The sequence below is a fragment of the Lithobates pipiens genome, unplaced genomic scaffold (genome assembly GCF_037356315.1).
Source record: "Lithobates pipiens isolate NorthernLeopardFrog02 unplaced genomic scaffold, aLitPip1_a1.2 Scaffold_27, whole genome shotgun sequence".
NCBI lineage: Eukaryota > Metazoa > Chordata > Amphibia > Anura > Ranidae > Lithobates > Lithobates pipiens.
Window position 1 is genome coordinate 50,246,750 of NW_027507788.1, and position 18,880 is coordinate 50,265,629.

An 18,880-nucleotide genomic window follows, 5' to 3' on the forward strand; every position below is an offset into this window, starting at 1 on the left:
GGATGAAGGACATAGGATTAGAGCTTAATTTGCTCCTGCCACAGAAACAATTCATATCATACTGGGTTATTTAAGCAAGGTTTATGTTTCGGTTTAATGAGTGACAATGCAAGTGGCCTCACTCTTGAAAATATAAACATGAATGTGTTCACTGTTCTGGTGCACACCCTGCTTCACATTGCTTTCAAAAGCTGGCACTCAATATTGCTCCTACTTCCAAAAATATTTCTCAAAAGGGGTAACCTCAGTGAAATTGGAAAACATGTTGCCATGGCTTCATCTTTATCCAAGCCATCTGATTCTGGGCCTATTGTATGAACGTTTCTCAGCCGGCTTCATGCCACCCTCATTTTCTGGTGAAGGTTGTGTCAGTTTTGAAAATTTTCTGTCGGTTAGGAAACACCCCTGTATAATAATAAGATTATGAAAAAAATACAGGAAGTAAGAATGGCTGGCACTTTTGCATTGCCTCTTTCAGAATTTTTGGGTATCCCCTCTTGGAGTTCTTCCCAAGAAAGAACCAAATGCGCTTAGACTAAATTCATCATTTATTATATCTGAAGGGTTTTTCAGCAAATTATGAAATTGTGATCCTGATGTTCTAATAAAGGCACGAGAAATTAAATTTGGAGTGCGGCTGTCCAGAATTTTCTACTCACCTTGATTTGCCAAAGATAATAGACTTGAGAAAGTATAACAATTTATAAATGCAAAAATAGAAAACTGCGCCAACCCTATACTAATGAAAATAATAATAATGAAAAAAATATATAATAAAAAATTATAAATAAAAATAAAAATAAAAAATATGAAATATATTATCAAAATATGTAGGTGATTATCACAAATGATTATAACAATAAGAACACCTTAAGTGCAAAATAAAACACAGAAATGCATCAAGAAATAATGTCATAAACAAAAGTCCAATCATGAAAAGTTCATATGTGAATCTGGATAAACGTTAGTGACACCACAGTGATTCAACACGATCCAAAAGCGCATAAAAGTGCCCGTCACCGTATATTAGATGCGCTTACCAGAAAATAGGCAAGTTAGGGCGTTTATATATACTCAATGGGTCCCATCAGAAGATATCCTCCTCTTTAGTGGGTCAACTCTTCATCTCATAATAGTGCCCTCCAGATAATAATGATACTTCGTGATCCCAAATGGGGAGCTCAGTAATGCCTGTCTCCAATCACTCCAGCAGCTCATTCCTGCCTGCAAGCCTCTTCTGATCCCTTCTCTGTCACGTGCTGGGCGTGACAGAGAAGGGATCAGAAGAGGCTTGCAGGCAGGAATGAGCTGCTGGAGTGATTGGAGACAGGCATTACTGAGCTCCCCATTTGGGATCACGAAGTATCATTATTATCTGGAGGGCACTATTATGAGATGAAGAGTTGACCCACTAAAGAGGAGGATATCTTCTGATGGGACCCATTGAGTATATATAAACGCCCTAACTTGCCTATTTTCTGGTAAGCGCATCTAATATACGGTGACGGGCACTTTTATGCGCTTTTGGATCGTGTTGAATCACTGTGGTGTCACTAACGTTTATCCAGATTCACATATGAACTTTTCATGATTGGACTTTTGTTTATGACATTATTTCTTGATGCATTTCTGTGTTTTATTTTGCACTTAAGGTGTTCTTATTGTTATAATCATTTGTGATAATCACCTACATATTTTGATAATATATTTCATATTTTTTATTTTTATTTTTATTTATAATTTTTTATTATATATTTTTTTCATTATTATTATTTTCATTAGTATAGGGTTGGCGCAGTTTTCTATTTTTGCATATCTGTTGGGTGTTATATCACATCTATTGCTGCAGCCTGTTTCACATATAGTTTATTTGTATTTATGTTTTTTTCTTAGCGCGGTATATTTTTTCCATTAACAATTTATAAATAACAGGCGTAAAGCAGTTCCTTGTAGCTTCAACAATTGGTTGCAAGCTTTTTGTATATTTTCTAGTGTAATAGGAGTGTCTGGAACTTTGCATTCCTGAAGCATACTGTATAAGAATTTTCCTGGACATTCTTAGTCATTTTATGAGGAATAGTTTTGTCAAAAACTCTTCGTGCACTGCTCCTCTTGAAGTAAGAATGGCTGGCACTTTTGCATTGCCTCTTTCAGAATTTTTGGGTATCCCCTCTTGGAGTTCTTCCCAAGAAAGAACCAAATGCGCTTAGACTAAATTCATCATTTATTATATCTGAAGGGTTTTTCAGCAAATTATGAAATTGACCTGGTGATGTGTTCTGTTTCTTGATTATTCTTTGGCAATGCTTTGCTTAAAATTTGGCGCGTTGGCACTTTTGCTGTCCTAGCAAAAGCAGATATTAAATCTTCTTTATGTTTGTTGCCTATCCATCCGATGTCATTTAACTCCTTGGGTTTTTTTTTCATTGTAACTGTTAGGCCGCGTACACACGCGGGGACTGTTCGCCCAACTTTGTCCGCTGAACAGTGTTTCGGCGGACAGTCCGCTCGTGTGTGGGCTTTCAGCGGACAGTTTCAGCGAACAGTCTGCTGAACAAAGTTTTTCGGAAATTCCGAAAAACTGTCCGCTGAAACTTGGTTTCAGCGAACAGTCCCCTCGTGTGTAGGCTTGTTCGTCAAACTAAGTTCCGCGCATGCTCAGAAAGGATTTACACGCCGAAAGTTGTAATGCAGTGTATAGGACGTCGTATTTTCCGTCCCGTCGTACGTGCCGTTCACGTCATCGCGCACGGTTTCAGCAAACTGTTCGTTCGTCGTGTGTGGGCAAGTCCGTCCATGCTAATTTTGAGTGGACTGTTTGCTGAAACTGTTTGACGGACAAAGTTGAGCGAACAGTCCCCGCGTGTGTACGCGGCCTTATTGAAATAAGTGACTCCCCATGTGGTGTTTGCTGTCTTGCAAAAAATTTAAATTGTTTTGTACTTTTCTTGAATGGGTGGTGATTTATGGCAAATTTCTTCTCCTAAAGAGAAAGGAAAGAAAACAGCTGCAGCAGCACTGGCTGAGGCAACACTCATTCATATATTAATGCACTGAGTCGGTTCCTTATTTTATGTTAATACTTCTACTCCTCTGAATGGAGCATGGGCGCCTGCACCCTTCACTGTAATCAGCAGGGAGATCTTTGTCTCAGCTTACTCACTGCAAGTTATACCTGGATCACTGAGAATTTCTTAATTTCATTTTGTGAAAGTCCCTTCAGACATATACGAGGACCTGATTGTTTTGCATTGTTTCTTGTCTTCATTTAAAGAGGAAGTAAACCCATCAGGGTAAATGGGTAAAAATGTTGTATAGATCTCCGGTAGCAAGGGTAAGAATAAATAACGATAGCTCCGCTGGGTTTCGATTGAGGAGGGGTACAAGACAGGGTGTCCTATGTCTCCCCTCCTGTTTGCCATGGCGATCGAACCCCTGGCCATGTCCCTCAGACTAAATGCGGAGGTAAAAGGGTATAGGAGAGGGGAAGAGGAAGAAAAAATTATATTATTTGCAGATGATCTTCTTTTGATTCTCGGAGATATACAGAACTCAATAGGGGAAGTAATGTATAGAATTAAAAACTTTGGAGACCTTTCGGGATTAAAGATAAATTGGGGGAAATCGTATATATTACCAATTGACCCCCTGGATAGCCCCCTACCCCGAGGAGCTGCACGTCTGCAAATAGTAAGTCAAATTAAATACTTGGGCATCTACATTACTAAAGACCCCAAACAGTATATAGTGAATAACTTAGTCCCATTGTTATCCAAATTTAAGGACAAAATTAACATTTGGAAGAAACTTCCTCTATCGGCAGCAGGCCGATGTAATTTAATTAAAATGATACTTCTGCCGCAACTTATGTAAATTTTTCACAACTCCCCAGTATGGATCCATAAGAAATGGTTCTATAAGCTAGATTCCATATTTAGAGAATTGATTTGGAAGGGGGGTCAAGCGTGGATCAGCTTAAAAACTTTGCAATCTCCAAGTAATGAAGGAGGAGTGGCAATTCCTCACCCATTCAGTTACTTTTTAGCAGCTCAGCTACAACATCTAGGAGGAGGGGACATGGAGAGTGGTGGACGAGAAAAGAAAACACTCCTTGAACAATTTCTTGGTAGGGCGCTGGTAGAGGCATTGGAGTCAGGGTTCTCTATGCAAGACATTCCTACATTTGGTTTGATGTTAAAAGTGTGGGAAACAACTAAAGGAATACTGGGGTACAGGGGATTTACTAAATACGCTCCCTTATGGGCCAATAACAAGTTGGGCAAGATACAAAAAATAGGACAAATAAAGGAATGGGAAAGAAGAGGTATAAAGTTTATCCATCAGATCTACCAGAATGGTAATTTGAAATCTTTCCAGGAGTTAATGGACCAGTTTGCAATACCGAAAAAGTCTTTTTTTTAGATACTTGCAGAGTTTGGGGTGGATGCAATAAACTGGTGCGAGATACCAATAATCCAGGAAATATTACGAGCGAAATCGGGGAAAGGGCTAATATCCAAAACTTATGCAAGTATATATAAGAAGACTCGGGTAAGAACACAGGAGCAATCATACAGAAAAAAATAGGAAATAGATGTGGGAAGTATCTCGGAAGCCCAATGTGAGAGGATTCTTGAGTTGGCACCTTGGGTATCCCTCTATTCATCTCAAAAGCCGTCTCATTTATTCTTATTGTATAAAGCATATTACACTCCCAAGAGACTCTTCTCGTTCGGTCGAAGGCAGGATTCATCTTGCCCTAGATGTAGAAGGATGGAGGGGGACATGATTCATATGTTCTGGAGATGCCCCAAGTTGCATATATATATGCAATAACTCAGGTATTTGAGATGGCAGTAGATATGGAACCCCTGGGTTGTGTACTGGGATGGATAGATGGAGGTAGCGATCACAAAGACACTAAACTAGCAAAATTAAGATGCCTTTTCCAGGCTAGGAAGCTCATAGCTCAGAAATGGCAGTCCTCTATACCCCCTAGTAGTGTGGAGTGGGTGCAGAATATGAATGGGGTAGTCCTCAAGGAAAGGGTAGCATTTATAAGACAGGGAGGTATAAAAAAAATTGATAAGATTTGGAAGTTGTGGTGCGAGAAAATGAATAAAGGTATTTACACCTAAGTGGAAGGGTTGCTAGCTAGGGAAATAGTGCAAGGAGAATGTCTGTGTGAGTGGGTAGGAGGGATGAAGAAAGGGAATGGAAGGGTGTAAAAGGGTTTTATGGAATTTTTATTATAGCTCTTGCTCAATTTTGTATGGAAATGTTGTATGCTTTGTTTAAATTGAAAAGCAATTAATAAAGAGATAAAGTAAAAAAAAAAAAAAAAAAAGTACCCGAAGAAGGATTATGAGTACCTGGAAAAGTTTTCTGCTGCTGGGTATTGCGTGGTGCGTGCTTGTGGATGGTCAAACCTATCTGAATAGGATGATCCAATTACATGAGGTGATCAGTACTCAATCTCTCTAACTGTTGGGAGTGTTCTATGATTCCCCCAAGTGTGAGACACAAACCAATAGTAGCCCTAGCAGTTACAGATCCCAATTTACTTTATGCAATATTGATGAAAGAAACAGCCAATAGTACCCTAGCTGAGAAACCTTGGAAACTGGTGGGAGAAAAGAGGCTGTTAGTGCAGGGAATATCAGGAAAAGGAATAGGACTAATACTTAACCATAGTACTGACCCAGAGATGGTTGAAATGGGGATTACTGATTATTATCAGGACCCTGGAAATGTTCAGGTTGTGGTGAATGATTGTTTTAGCATAGAAAACCAAACTATGTGTTAGTGCCTTAAGGATTGCTCTAATGCCGCATACACACGATCGGACTATTCGGCAGACTTAGCCCGGCGGACAAACCGCCGGACTTTGAAGCGGAGGTCCGCCGGACTTTACGAACGAGCGGACCTGCCCACACACAACTGGACTTTTCCCACGGACTAGGTGCGGCAGACAAACCGCCGGACTATGGCGGGAGTCCGCCGGACTTTTGAAATGAACGGGCTTGCCCACACACGGAGGAAAGTCCATTCATTTTGAACACGGCTCTAGGTAGATGGGACTAGTGAAGGAAGTCAATGTCGCCACCTTCGGCGGCGAGATTGACACCTCGCTGGCCCCGTCACCTGGTATGGTAAAGCCCATATCAGACCCGTATCCGAACACGCAGCCCGGCCGGTCAGGAAAGGGGGTGGGGACGAGTGAGACCCCCCCCTCCTGAGCCGTACTGGGCCGCATGCCCTCAACATGGGGGGTGCTTTGGATAAGGGGGCCCTGCGGCCCCCCCACCCCAAAGCACCTTGTCCCCAAGTTGATGAGGACAAAGGCCTCTTCCCGACAACCCTGGCCGTTGTTTGTCAAGGTCTGCGGGCGGGGGGCTTATCGGAATCTGGGAGCCCCCTTTAATAAGGGGGTCCCCAGATACTGGCCCCCCACCCTATGTGAATGAGTATGGGGTACAATGTATCCCTACCCATTCACCTGGTGAAATTTTTTTTAAATAAAACACAACACAAGTTTTTAAAATAATTTATTGCACAGCTCCAGGGGTCTTCTTCCGTCTTGGGGGGTCTTCTCGCCGGACACCTCCGCTGTCTTCTGCTAGCTCTTTTACTAGCGGAGGAGCCCAGCTTTCTTCTTCATCGCCGCCCCCGTCCGGGGGTCTTCTTCCGACTTCGGGGGTCTTGTCCCCCTCTTCGGTTCTCCTTGCCGGTCCTCCGCTCCTTCTTCCAGCTCTTTTACTAGCGGTGGCCCAGTCTTCTGTTGCCGCCGCCTTCTCTTCTTCTCTTCCTCTTCTCTTCTGCTTCCTTGAGATGTTGATGCCAGCCTCATATTATTATGCGTGTGGCCGGAAAGGCCTATAAGTGGCTACCAGTAAAGGCAAATGGTGCTTGTGTGCTTGCTAGGCTGATTTACACTAGTAGAGTTGTTACTACTACAGAACTAATAGAGGCCCATAAAGGAAAAATATTTAAGAGCTCTACGGAAAATAAGGTGTACTGTATCACGACAGCACAAAAGGAAATGGAACAAATAGGGAAAAAGTGTTCAGTTTCTTTGTTCGGGGAGGCTTTTAAGGCATGGACTTATGCCCCTTCGTTCAAAGGATGGGGACATGAAATGATTAATAGGTTGAATGATTATGCAAATGCTACTAATATGATGTTGGGACATGTTTTGGAGGCCCTAAAGGAGGAAACAAATTAGTTAATAGAGATACAAAGACAGGTAATTGCTAATCACATGTGATTAGATATATTATTTGCTTCACAAGGAGGGTTGTGTAAAGTTGTTGAACAGGAATGTTGTACCTATATAGTTGATAATAGCTATGTTTTTTTCAGGTAATGTTGCATCCGCTGATAATATCTGTCTTTTGGCGTGCAGTCCACCAGCAGGTGCCTCCTGGCAGTGTGGAGCAGACAGCACCTCCTGCAATCAGGTGTCACTTGAGGCTAATCACAGGCCTATAAATAGCCGGAAAGCACTCACATATTTGCCTTGGTATTGTCCTTGTGCCCTGACCTGTTTGTGATCCTGATCCTGATTCTAAACCTGTTCCTGTTCCCTGAATCTGTGGCCCATGTTTCTGATCCTGTTTCCATGTCCTAGTCCCTACCCTGTCCTACCTGTTACCGTCATCCCTGCCCTGCAGTCTGATCTGTCCATCCTCTCCCTGTCCTGTGATCCTTACCCCATCTGCTGATCTCCCCATGTATGACCTTGGCCTGGCTTGTGTCTCTGATTCTGGACTGCCCTTTGTTTATCTACTGATCCTCTGTGCATGACCCTGGCCTGGCTATTATTTATGATCCTGGTATTTCCCATTTATTATACATATCTGTCTGTTGTTTGGTTGGTTGCACTGTGTGGTTGTATTTATATTATTCACTTCCCTTAATAAATCTTCATATTTCACTAATACGTGTTTGGGTTTCCTCTATTGCAGTCCTGGTCTTATCTGGTACATGACAGATGTAGAGGAGCATTTAGCAGCAGCAGGGAAATTGCAAGGGAATTGGATTTATCAGAATGGGGAGGAGGATGGGTATCCTGATTGAACCCTCTATCATGGTTCAAGGGAATAGGAGAAGTGTTTGATAGGACTACTGAAAATTCTGGGGGTGATCTTAGGAGCTGTGCTATGTTTGTATGTGTGCTTTAAAATAGTCATGTGTGCATGTAGAGCAATGTGTAAGGTAAAGATAAAACCTGATAAGAAAACCACAGATGTTTCCTTTGCTTTCTCAAAGGAAGAAATGGTAGAAAGTGAAATGTCAGACCTATTCTCCATATTTGATTGCAGTTTTCTGTCCTGTTATGCTGCTGAAGCAGAAATGCCTGAATCAGAACTTGAAATTCAGAATTTACCCACCCGGATGATTTATGGCACATTTGAAGAATCTAAAAGCCCTACATTCGCTATCATGAACTTTGAACTAGAACAATTAAGCTGTGTTGCTGGACCCAATTCCCTACCTCAGGAGAGAATCTGGAGTCTGTTTATTCTGATGACTCACTTCATATATTGGTAAACAAACATACTGTGCAAGAAAATAGGATTTTTATATACAGCTTACCTGTAAAATCCTTTTCTTGAGAGTACATCACGGGACACAGGGGCTCATTGCATTGTGGGTTATATAGGCACCTCTGGTGATTGGACACTGGTTAACCCCAATTAAGGAGAATTCCTCCCCTATATAACCCCTCCCATATGGGAGGCACCTCAGTTTTGTAGCAAAGCAATAGGAAACCACGTAAAACCCAAGAGGGGCGGGAACCCTGTGTCCCGTGATGTAATCTCAAGAAAAGGATTTTACAGGTAAGCTGTATATAAAAATCATATTTTCATGATCATCACGGGACACAGGAGCTCATTACATAGTGGGATGTCCCAAAGCAATGCTCAGATTGAGGGGAGGGAGACACAGATCATAATTATAGACCGCCATGGACCAGAGGACCTAAACTGCAGCCTGCAGCACACTGCGCCCAAAGGCGATATCCTCTTGCCCTCTGACATCCACCTGATAGAATCTGGTGAATGTGTGGACTGATGACCAAGTTGCAGCCTTACAGATCTGAGCCAGGGAGGCCTGGTGATGCACTGCCCAAGAAGCACTTACAGCCCTAGTAGAGTGCGCTTTCACTTGAAAAGGAGGGATTTTCCCTTTAACACTATAGGCCTGAGAAATAATCTGTCTAATCCACCTTGAGAGAGTGGATTTTGATGCCGCCTGGCCCTTCCTAGGGCCTTCCGGCAAAATAAATAAGCAATCAGTTTTCCTTATCTGAGCAGTTGCTTGAAGATAGATTGCCTTAACCACATCCAAAGTGTGCAAAGATTCTTCTTCTGCAGACTGTGGGTCCGGAAAAAAGGATGGTAGGATTACATCTTGATTCAAATGGAATCCTGAAACCACCTTAGGCAGAAATGACCTGTTGGGACGCATGACCACTCGGTCCTTATGAATAATTAGATACGGCTCTTTGCTGGAGAGAGCTGCTAGTTCTGACACTCTCCTAGCCATGGATATGGCTACCAAGAAAACCATTTTTTTAGTCAAAAGAACTAACGAAGCCAGATGCAAAGGTTCAAAAGGTTGCCCCTGCAAAGCCGAGAGAACCAAATTCAGATCCCATGGGCATACCGGAGGTTTGACTGGCGGCCTTATCCGCATAACCCCCTGGATGAAAGCCCGCACCAGGGAATGCGATGCAAGTGACTTCTGAAAAAACACTGACAAGGCCGAAATCTGCACCTTGATAGTGCTTACGGCCAAATTCATTTCTAGGCCTGACTGGAGGAAGGCCAAGATCCTGCTAATGACATACTTTCTAGGATGCCATTCCCTGAGTTCACACCAGGAAACATATGCCCTCCAGGTTTTGTAGTAAATAAGCCTGGAGGCCGGCTTTCTGGCATTGACCAGAGTAGAAAGGATTGGCCCCGAAAGCCCACGGTCTCTCAGAATGTGGGTCTCAGCAGCCAAACCGTCAAATTTAGACTGCGTAAAGCAGGGTGGTAAATTGGACCCTGTGAGAGCAGATCTGGCCGGAGAGGGAGGATCCATGGCCTGCCTACTGCCAACTTCATGATCTCTGCGTACCAAGGTCGCCTGGGCCAAGCCGGGGCTACCAAAAGAACCGACTTTGTCTCCCTCTTGACTCTTCCCAAAAACCGCGACAGAAGCGGGCACGGGGGTCAAGGCATAAATCAGATTGTACTGATCCCAGGGAACTGTCAGAGCATCTGACCCCTGAGCAAGTGCATCTCTTGTTCTTGACACAAATTTGTCCAGTTTTCTGTTAAACCTGGACGCAAACAGATCTACGTCTGGAGTACCCCACCTGCGACATATGTTCCAAAACACGTCGGGGTGCAGAGCCCATTCTCCTGGGCACAACTGCTGGCGGCTCAGAAAATCCGCCTGCCAATTTTCCACTCCTAGAATGAAGACTGCAGAAAGGCATGGAACGTGCCCTTCTGCCCAGACAAGTATGCGATTCACCTCTTTTTGCGCAACCAGACTCCTGGTACCGCCCTGGTGATTGATATAGGCCACTGCTGTGGCATTGTTGGATTGAACCCGAACAGGGAGACCCCGTAGTCTGAAAGACCAGTTTATGAGAGCCATATAAACTGCCGGATCTCCAAGACATTTATGGGCAATAGCTTCTCGATCGCAAGACAATTTCCCCTGCGAGCACGTCTCCTCCAACACTGCTCCCCAGCCTGTCAGGCTGGCATCTGTCATAATAATCTTCCATGGAAGAGGAAGAAAAGTTTTGCCTTTCAGCAAATTCTTGGTTTGTAACCACCAGACGAGACTCTTGCGTGTCCCTGGGGATAGACGCATAGGAAGATCCAAGGACTGGGGCTTCCTGTTCCAAGCCGCAAGGATGCATCTTTGCAGAGGCCTTGAGTGGAACTGGGCGAATGGAACGGCCTCGAAGGAGGCGACCATTTTCCCTAACAGTCTCATGCACAACCGAATGGGGGAAGATCTCCTGCCCAGAATTAGGCGCACCAGATCCCCAATGGCCAAGGCTTTTGGCCTTGGAAGAAACACCTTGCCCTGAGCGGTGTCGATAAGCATACCCAGGTAATCCAACCTGATAGCAGGCTGTAGGGACGACTTTTTTAGGTTTATAATCCAACCTAGGCGTTCCAGGTGTTCTAGCGTTCTGGTAACACTGTGTGGTTCAGGAGCGCTACTGTTTTCTCCATGAGAAGCAAATCGTCTAGATAAGCCATGACGGCTATACCCTGAGCTCTTAGGTTTGCCAAGAGAGGGTCCAGAATCTTTGTGAAGACTCGAGGGGCCGTAGCGAGCCCGAACGGTAAGGCCACAAATTGAAAATGGCGCCACTCTACCGCGAACCTTAGATACTTTTGGTGTGCGGGAAAAATTGACACATGGAGATATGCATCCTTGATGTCTATTGATGCCATAAACTCTCCCCCTTGCAGGGAGGAGACCACAGTGCGAATTGACTGCATTCGGAAGGACCGGATGCGTAAAAACCGGTTCAGATCCTTCAGATCCAGGATAGGTCTGACACTTCCATTTGGCTTCGGAACGGTGAAGAGATTCGAGTAAAAGCCTGAACCCTGTTCTTTTGGGTCCACTTCTACTATCACCCCCTGGGATAGTAAGTGATCTAAGGCCAGAAATAGCGGTTTTTGCTTTACTGGGTCCCTGGGGAACCTTGATCTTAGAAAGCGAGAAGGTGGAATCTCCTGAAACTCTAGCTTGTAGCCCAGAGATATCGAAGAGATCACCCACTTGTCCTGGATCTTTTCCCGCCAGGCTTCCGCAAACTGCAGGAGCCTTCCCCCCACTCGGCCGAGCGGGGACGCCCCTTCACAAGGAAGCTTTTGGGCTCTGCTTGGCAGGCTTTCGCCCCCAGGATTTCTTCTGCCCCTGGGCCCGGCCTTGAGCCTTTCCTGTAGAGGAGGGTTGAGAAGGCTGTCGCCACTGCTTAGAGCTTGATGCTCCGGGGGAGAGAGAACGCCGAAATGATGGACGTTTGCTCCTTTTGACTGGAAGGAGAGTAGATTTACCCCCTGAAATTTTTTGGAGGTCTAATTCTTCTTCAAATGTTCCCCTTTAAACTGGAACCCAATCAAATGTTTCTTGCATGATAGCTCAGCTGCCCAATTCTTTAGCCATAGGGCCCTTCGCATGTATACCAACAGGAGAGACAAACGAGATGCTTGTTGGACAGAATCCAAAATCGCATCAATCATGAAACACAAAATTTGAGGTATTTCTGCATAATTCTCCACTTCCTCACTGGGAAGGAGGCCAAGCATCTGCTTAACCTTTTCCTTGAGGAACTGACACAACCCCATGGCTGCGACTGTAGGTTGCACTACAGCGCCAGTCATGGAAAAGGAGGCTTTTAATAATGTTTCCAGCTTCTTATCAGTTGGATCTTTAAATACCTGAGCATTATCCAAAGGACAGGACAGGTTTTTATTCACGCAAGAAACAGCCTCCAGATGGGACCCCCCATTTCTTGGTGAAACTCTCTCATCTTCCTCTGATTCCTCCGACTGCTCAAGATCCCTGTCCCAAGATAGGGATCTCTCCTCATTGTCAGAAGTGTCATCTGAAAGAGGAATCTCAGCAGAGGGAGGAGATTTACCCCTTTTCCTGCTATCTTTCAGGGAAGCTGAAATAAAATTCATGATTCTCCCTTCAAAACCCTCCAATGTAGCCCTAAGGGAGTCCTCAGTGACATATACCGGGGCTGAGACATTAGGAGAGGCTGCAAAACCTGACAGGGGCACTGACTCATCCTGTGAGGCTGGCTCCAGTCTTTCAGGGGGGGATGGTAACTTACAGGCATTTTTTGAACCCCTGGAACTAGGCGGTGATTTACCAGTGCCCTTGTTACCTCCCCCTTAGACCCTCTTACGAGGAGACATAGTCCTAAGCTACAAGCAGAGGTACTAGTACAAAGTGCAATCACTGTTGTGCTTAAAGTCTCACAATAAATATATATGCTTAAACTGCACAACCTGATGCTGAGTAGGTGTCTAAGCTTTGCCTGGATCCAATCCCATGGGATGCTTACTGTCCACAGCTCCTGTGTCTCCACTTACAGCCCCCTGACGCTCTGGGCTTTTTAAAACTGCCACCTGGCACCTGCGCAGTACAGCGCCGTACACACCGACGTGCACGGCTCGCAACCACACTCCCCCTCCACCATTAGCCCGGGAGCGCACTCGGCACGCGTGCACGAGGACCGCCGGTATCCAGGGGGGGAAAGGAATCACCATTGGAGCTGCGTGGGACCCCCAGACTACGTGGGACCCCTGTATTACCTTATTGTGGCAGGGATTGCAGTGGAGACGTGAGACATCTGGAGAACCAGGCTTCACTGAGCGTGTGTACTGAAAGGCATGTAAGTATGCATCAGGCTGCTCTTACTCCCTCTAGTGGTGGAAACCAGGTAAGACATACTACTACTCAATGAAGAAATCCATAATATAATTTATATAGGATTAACTTCCCTTACCTGTCCTCGCCGCAGGAATTGCTGAAAATAGACAGATTCCAGCCTTCACCCATCACGGCGGGCAGAGTTGTGCCAACCTTCAGTTTTTTTTGGGGTTCTTTCTCAGAAGAACCTCCTACCTGGACCTTGTAAAAGACTCTGCCAGAAACATTCATGCCACTATGTAAATAGTACACCAAGTCTGGTTTTCCCAGAGCCCAGTCTTCCAATAGGAGAGGACTTATAGGCCAAACCTCGTTTCTTCGGATGACGAGGCCCGGGTACCATACAATCTTGGGAGTCAAATATCGACCCGAGATATATATCCGGTTTGTTGTAGCCCTTAGGCCCCCGCAGGAACCTGCACAGAGCTTTCTTCATAGCACATGTTTTACGTGACCAACCACCATAGACACTGGCGAAAAAACTGAGGTGCCTCCCATATGGTAGGGGTTATATAGGGGAGGAATTCTCCTTAATTGGGGTTAACCAGTGTCCAATCACCAGAGGTGCCTATATAACCCACTATGTAATGAGCTCCTGTGTCCCGTGATGTATGATCAAGAAATTTGGGTTGTGGGGCATTCATATATACATTGGGCCCAGAAGAAGGCATTACAAGTCGGGATAGAGAATTGGGGCTGTGATCCTAACAAGATAATTTTAGGTGGTGTTAGGGGAATGCGCTGGAGGGCTTTGGGCCACTCTTGTTATGCCGCGTACACACGGGCGGACTGTATGGCCTACTTAGTCTGCCGAAACACATTTCAGCGGACAGTCCGCTCGTGTGTGGGCTTCAGCGGACTTTTTCAGCGTGCAGTACGGCGGACTAAGTATTTCGGAATGTTCGAAATACTGTCCGTCGTACTCGCATTTCGGCGGACAATCCGCCCGTGTGTATGCCAGTCCGCCGTACTTTTGAAATGAGCGGACTTTTCCCGCCCGGAGAAAAGTCCGCTAATTTCGAGCGGGTATCCAGGTAGGCGGGGCCCGCGAAGGAGACGTCGCTGGCCCCGCCGCCTGGTATGGACTTAAAGGGGAACCCCAACGCTGAAAAAAATCGGCGTGGGGGTCCCCCCAAGTCCACAACAGACCCTTGTCCGAGCACGCTACCCAGCCGGCCAGGAAAGGGGGCGAGCGAGCGCCCCCCCTCCTAAACCGTACCAGGCCGCGTGCCCTCAACATGGGGGGGTGCCTTGGGGAAGGGGGGGCCGCGCGCCCCCCCACCCCAAAGCACCTTGTCCCCATGTTGATGAGGACAAGGGCCTCTTCCCGACAACCCTGGCCGTTGGTTGTCGGGGTCTGCGGGCTGGGGGCTTATCGGAATCCGGGAGCCCCCTTTAATAAGGGGGCCCCCGGATACCGGCCCCCCACCCTATGTGAATGAGTATGGGGTACAATGTACCCCTACCCATTCACCTGTAAAATAAAAGTACCAAAAAAAACACAACACACGAGATAAAATACTTTATTGCACAGCTCCGGGGGTCTTCCGTCTTCGGGGGTCTTCTCGCCGGACTCCTCCGCTATCTTCTTGTAGCTCTTTTGCTAGCGGAGGAGTCCGGCTTTCTTCCTCGCCGCCGGCCTCTTCTCCCGACTTCGGGGGTCTTGTCCCCCTCTTCGGTTCTTCTGCCGGGCCACCGCGCCTTCTTATAGCTCTTTTACAGGCGGTGGCCCGGTCTTCTGTCACCGCCGCCGCCGCCGCCTTCCGTTCTTCTTCTTCTTCTTCTTCTTCTTCTTCTTCTTCTTCTTCTTCTTCTCCAGGAGATGTTGCCTCGACGATCTCTCCGGCCGGAATGCCAGGGACGCACTGCGCGGCCACTTATATAGGGACAAGGGGCGGTGTCACATGGCTTTATAAGTGGCCGCGCAGTGCGTCCCTGGCATTCCGGCCGGAGAGATCGTCGAGGCAACATCTCCTGGAGAAGAAGAAGAAGAAGAAGAAGAAGAACGGAAGGCGGCGGCGGCGACAGAAGACCGGGCCACCGCCTGTAAAAGAGCTATAAGAAGGCGCGGTGGCCCGGCAGAAGAACCGAAGAGGGGGACAAGACCCCCGAAGTCGGGAGAAGAGGCCGGCGGCGAGGAAGAAAGCCGGACTCCTCCGCTAGCAAAAGAGCTACAAGAAGATAGCAGAGGAGTCCTGCGAGAAGACCCCCGAAGACGGAAGACCCCCGGAGCTGTGCAATAAAGTATTTTATCACGTGTGTTGTGTTTTTTTTGGTACTTTTATTTTACAGGTGAATGGGTAGGGGTACATTGTACCCCATACTCATTCACATAGGGTGGGGGGCCGGTATCCGGGGGCCCCCTTATTAAAGGGGGCTCCCGGATTCCAAAAAGCCCCCCGCCCGCAGACCCCGACAACCAACGGCCAGGGTTGTCGGGAAGAGGCCCTTGTCCTCATCAACATGGGGACAAGGTGCTTTGGGGTGGGGGGGCCGCGCGGCCCCCCCTTCCCCAAGGCACCCCCCATGTTGAGGGCACGCGGCCTGGTACGGTTTAGGAGGGGGGGGCGCTCGCTCGCCCCCCTTTCCTGGCCGGCCGGGTAGCGTGCTCGGACAAGGGTCTGTTGTGGACTTGGGGGGGACCCCCACGCCGATTTTTTTCGGCGTTGGGGTTCCCCTTTAAGTCCATACCAGGCGGCGGGGTCAGCGACGTCTCCTTCGCGGGCCCCGCCTACCTGGAGACGTGCTCAAAATGAGCGGACTTTCCTCCGCTTGTGTGGGCGAGTCCGTTCATTTCAAAAGTAGGGCGGATAGTATGGCGGACTTAGTACGCCGTATTAGTCCGCTCAAAAAGTGGTGTGTGTGGTCAAGTCCGTTCATTCGAAAGTATGACGGACTGTCCGTCGGATTGTCTGACGGACTAAGTTGGCCAGACAGTCCGCCCGTGTGTACGCGGCTTTAGAGACAGCTGGTCATTGTCCTACTCCTCTTGGCATTATCATCCACTTAGGTGGTAATGACATGGGGAGAAAGAGGAATTTTGGATTGATTTCATTAATAAAAGGAGATTTTTGTCATTAGATTATGTGTTGGCAGCAAGTTAAGATAACATTATGTATTGTAAGCTGTTGTAGATGGTAATCACCTTGTAAGCAGTTGTAGGAATGTGCCAAATCATATTGTGTGTGATCCCCTGATAAGAAAGGTCAGTCAAGGTCCTACGTAATGACAGAGAAATGGTGGACACTGATAAACCAGATAAGCTAGGTGTGTCGACCATAGAAGGTATATAAAAGAAAAGAGGTCTGTCATGCTCATCAGGACACTGCTAAAATAAAAACGTTTTGTATAAATCTCTGTTCCCCATATATATATGTTAATAAACATTTTTAATTTCCAGGTATTTTCCCTTTACACGGGTTTTTACAGAACTGACAAAGTTCACTTTCCCGACATTGCCTTTGACATTTTTACTTTGGACTTACAAACTTGTGTTCAGTTGGTTGTGGCCCAGGTGGGGTGCCAGGCTCATTGTGGAGGTTTGTTTGTTGTTGAATTTTTTTAGCTCAAGCTTAAAGTGGTTGTATACTCAATTTTTTTAACTTTTACCTACAGGAAAGCCTATAATAAGGCTTACCTTTAGGTAAAAAAAAATATCTCCTAAACCTGTACAGTTTAGGAGATATTCCCCTCGGTATGCGCCGCTGACTGCAGCGGCGCATGCGCACAAGGGGATTCTCGGCCTGAAAATCCGGCAGTGGCCGACCGGCGGAATGAAAGCTCCCTCGGCGTGGATCGGGCCAGATGTCGGGGCCTCGTTCTAAGTATTTCATAATGAGCTAGTATGCAATGCATACTAGCTCATTATGCCTTTTGCTTTGCAGGTTTAAAAAAAAAAAAAAAAAAATTTGTGGGTTTACTACCGCTTTAAAATAGCCGAGCTAAAGTTTTCATAAGTATAAATTATGCATTGAAGTTTACAGTGTATGTTATTTAATCATTTAATTTATTATAAGATAAAAGCTGAAGTAATATATGTAATACCTATAATAAAGGACCATTGCCTATTAATCAACTGTTTGAATCCAGTATTTTTTTTTTTTATTATTTATTATAAGTTTGTTTTATTTGATTCTGCCTACTATCCCATGAAAGGTGGGAGTAGGGCAAAAATGTGTTGTATTGGGGGAGGGGCACCTATGGGGCCGCGGCAGACTAAAGAAGGTTCTAGAGTTAAACCCAATTTGCATACTTATCTGTAATTGGTGGCCTGAATGTCACATGTTGTTTCAAACGGTCCTGAGCCCGAGCTGACACATTTAAAGAGAAAGATGCATCACAAGAGATACAGTAACCGGTGGACAGAAGGTGAATGGCACATCCAGCCCTCCTACCCCTGTTGTGGCTTTATTATGAGGATTTGTCTCTTAAGAAAGGGGTAGGTTGTTGTATTTGTTAGCTCAAACTTAAAATAGCTGTGCTAAAGTTTGTATATGTATAATTTATTTATTGATGATTGCAGTGTGTGTTATTTAATTATTTAATGTAGTATATGGTGAAGCTAAATTAATTTATTTAAGACCTATAATAAAGGGCCACAGTCTGTTGATGCATAGTTTTTTTTTTTTTCATTATTAAAGTTTGTTTTTTTGGTTCTGCCTATGGTCCCATAATGTCTATAGTTTAGGGAAAAATAAAAAAAATCAGCGATGATGTTGACTCAGTGGAGCAGACACCATTATTTGCTGCAGTGGGTGAATTAAATATGCACATTCGTGAATGTTACAGGTCATAAAAAAGAACTACCTATCAGTTCTATTTAGCAGAGTATACAGCCTTCTCTTTAAGGGAGTGTAGGCATCCTGGGCCTCTAAGTGATCGTGAGTAAACCATAAGGGTACAATGGTTTAGGCCACAGGAGGTTATGGGGCAAGAATCTCCATCCCTGTGGTATAGGTTGTCTAAGCAGGATTTGTTATTCTTCCTCATGAAGTGTTATTCTAAATATTAAATTTTTAGGGCAACAATGTCACACATCCCCGTTGAGCTCCACAGGCTTTTTGCTTGTTAATTTGTCAGCTAAGTAGATTGCTGCTTTCCAGAGAACCCTGGATCAGAGCAAATTGGCTTAATCCACTTATTTCTAATTATTGTCAGTGCAAGGGAGTCTGTCAGTTGCTTTACTCTTACTGTTATTGCTTATTGTCAATTTCTTTAAACATCAAGTTGCATTTTTTATTACCATTTCATTGTTATTAGAAATCAGGGTGCTTTTTTAAAAGCTCCATTTTCTGTTGAATTTGGTAGGGTTATCATGAGCAATGTGAATTAATTCTTCCATTTTATACTCTTCGGATTCTAGCTAGGGATGAGCTTGGTGTTCGAGTTGAACGTATGTTCGACT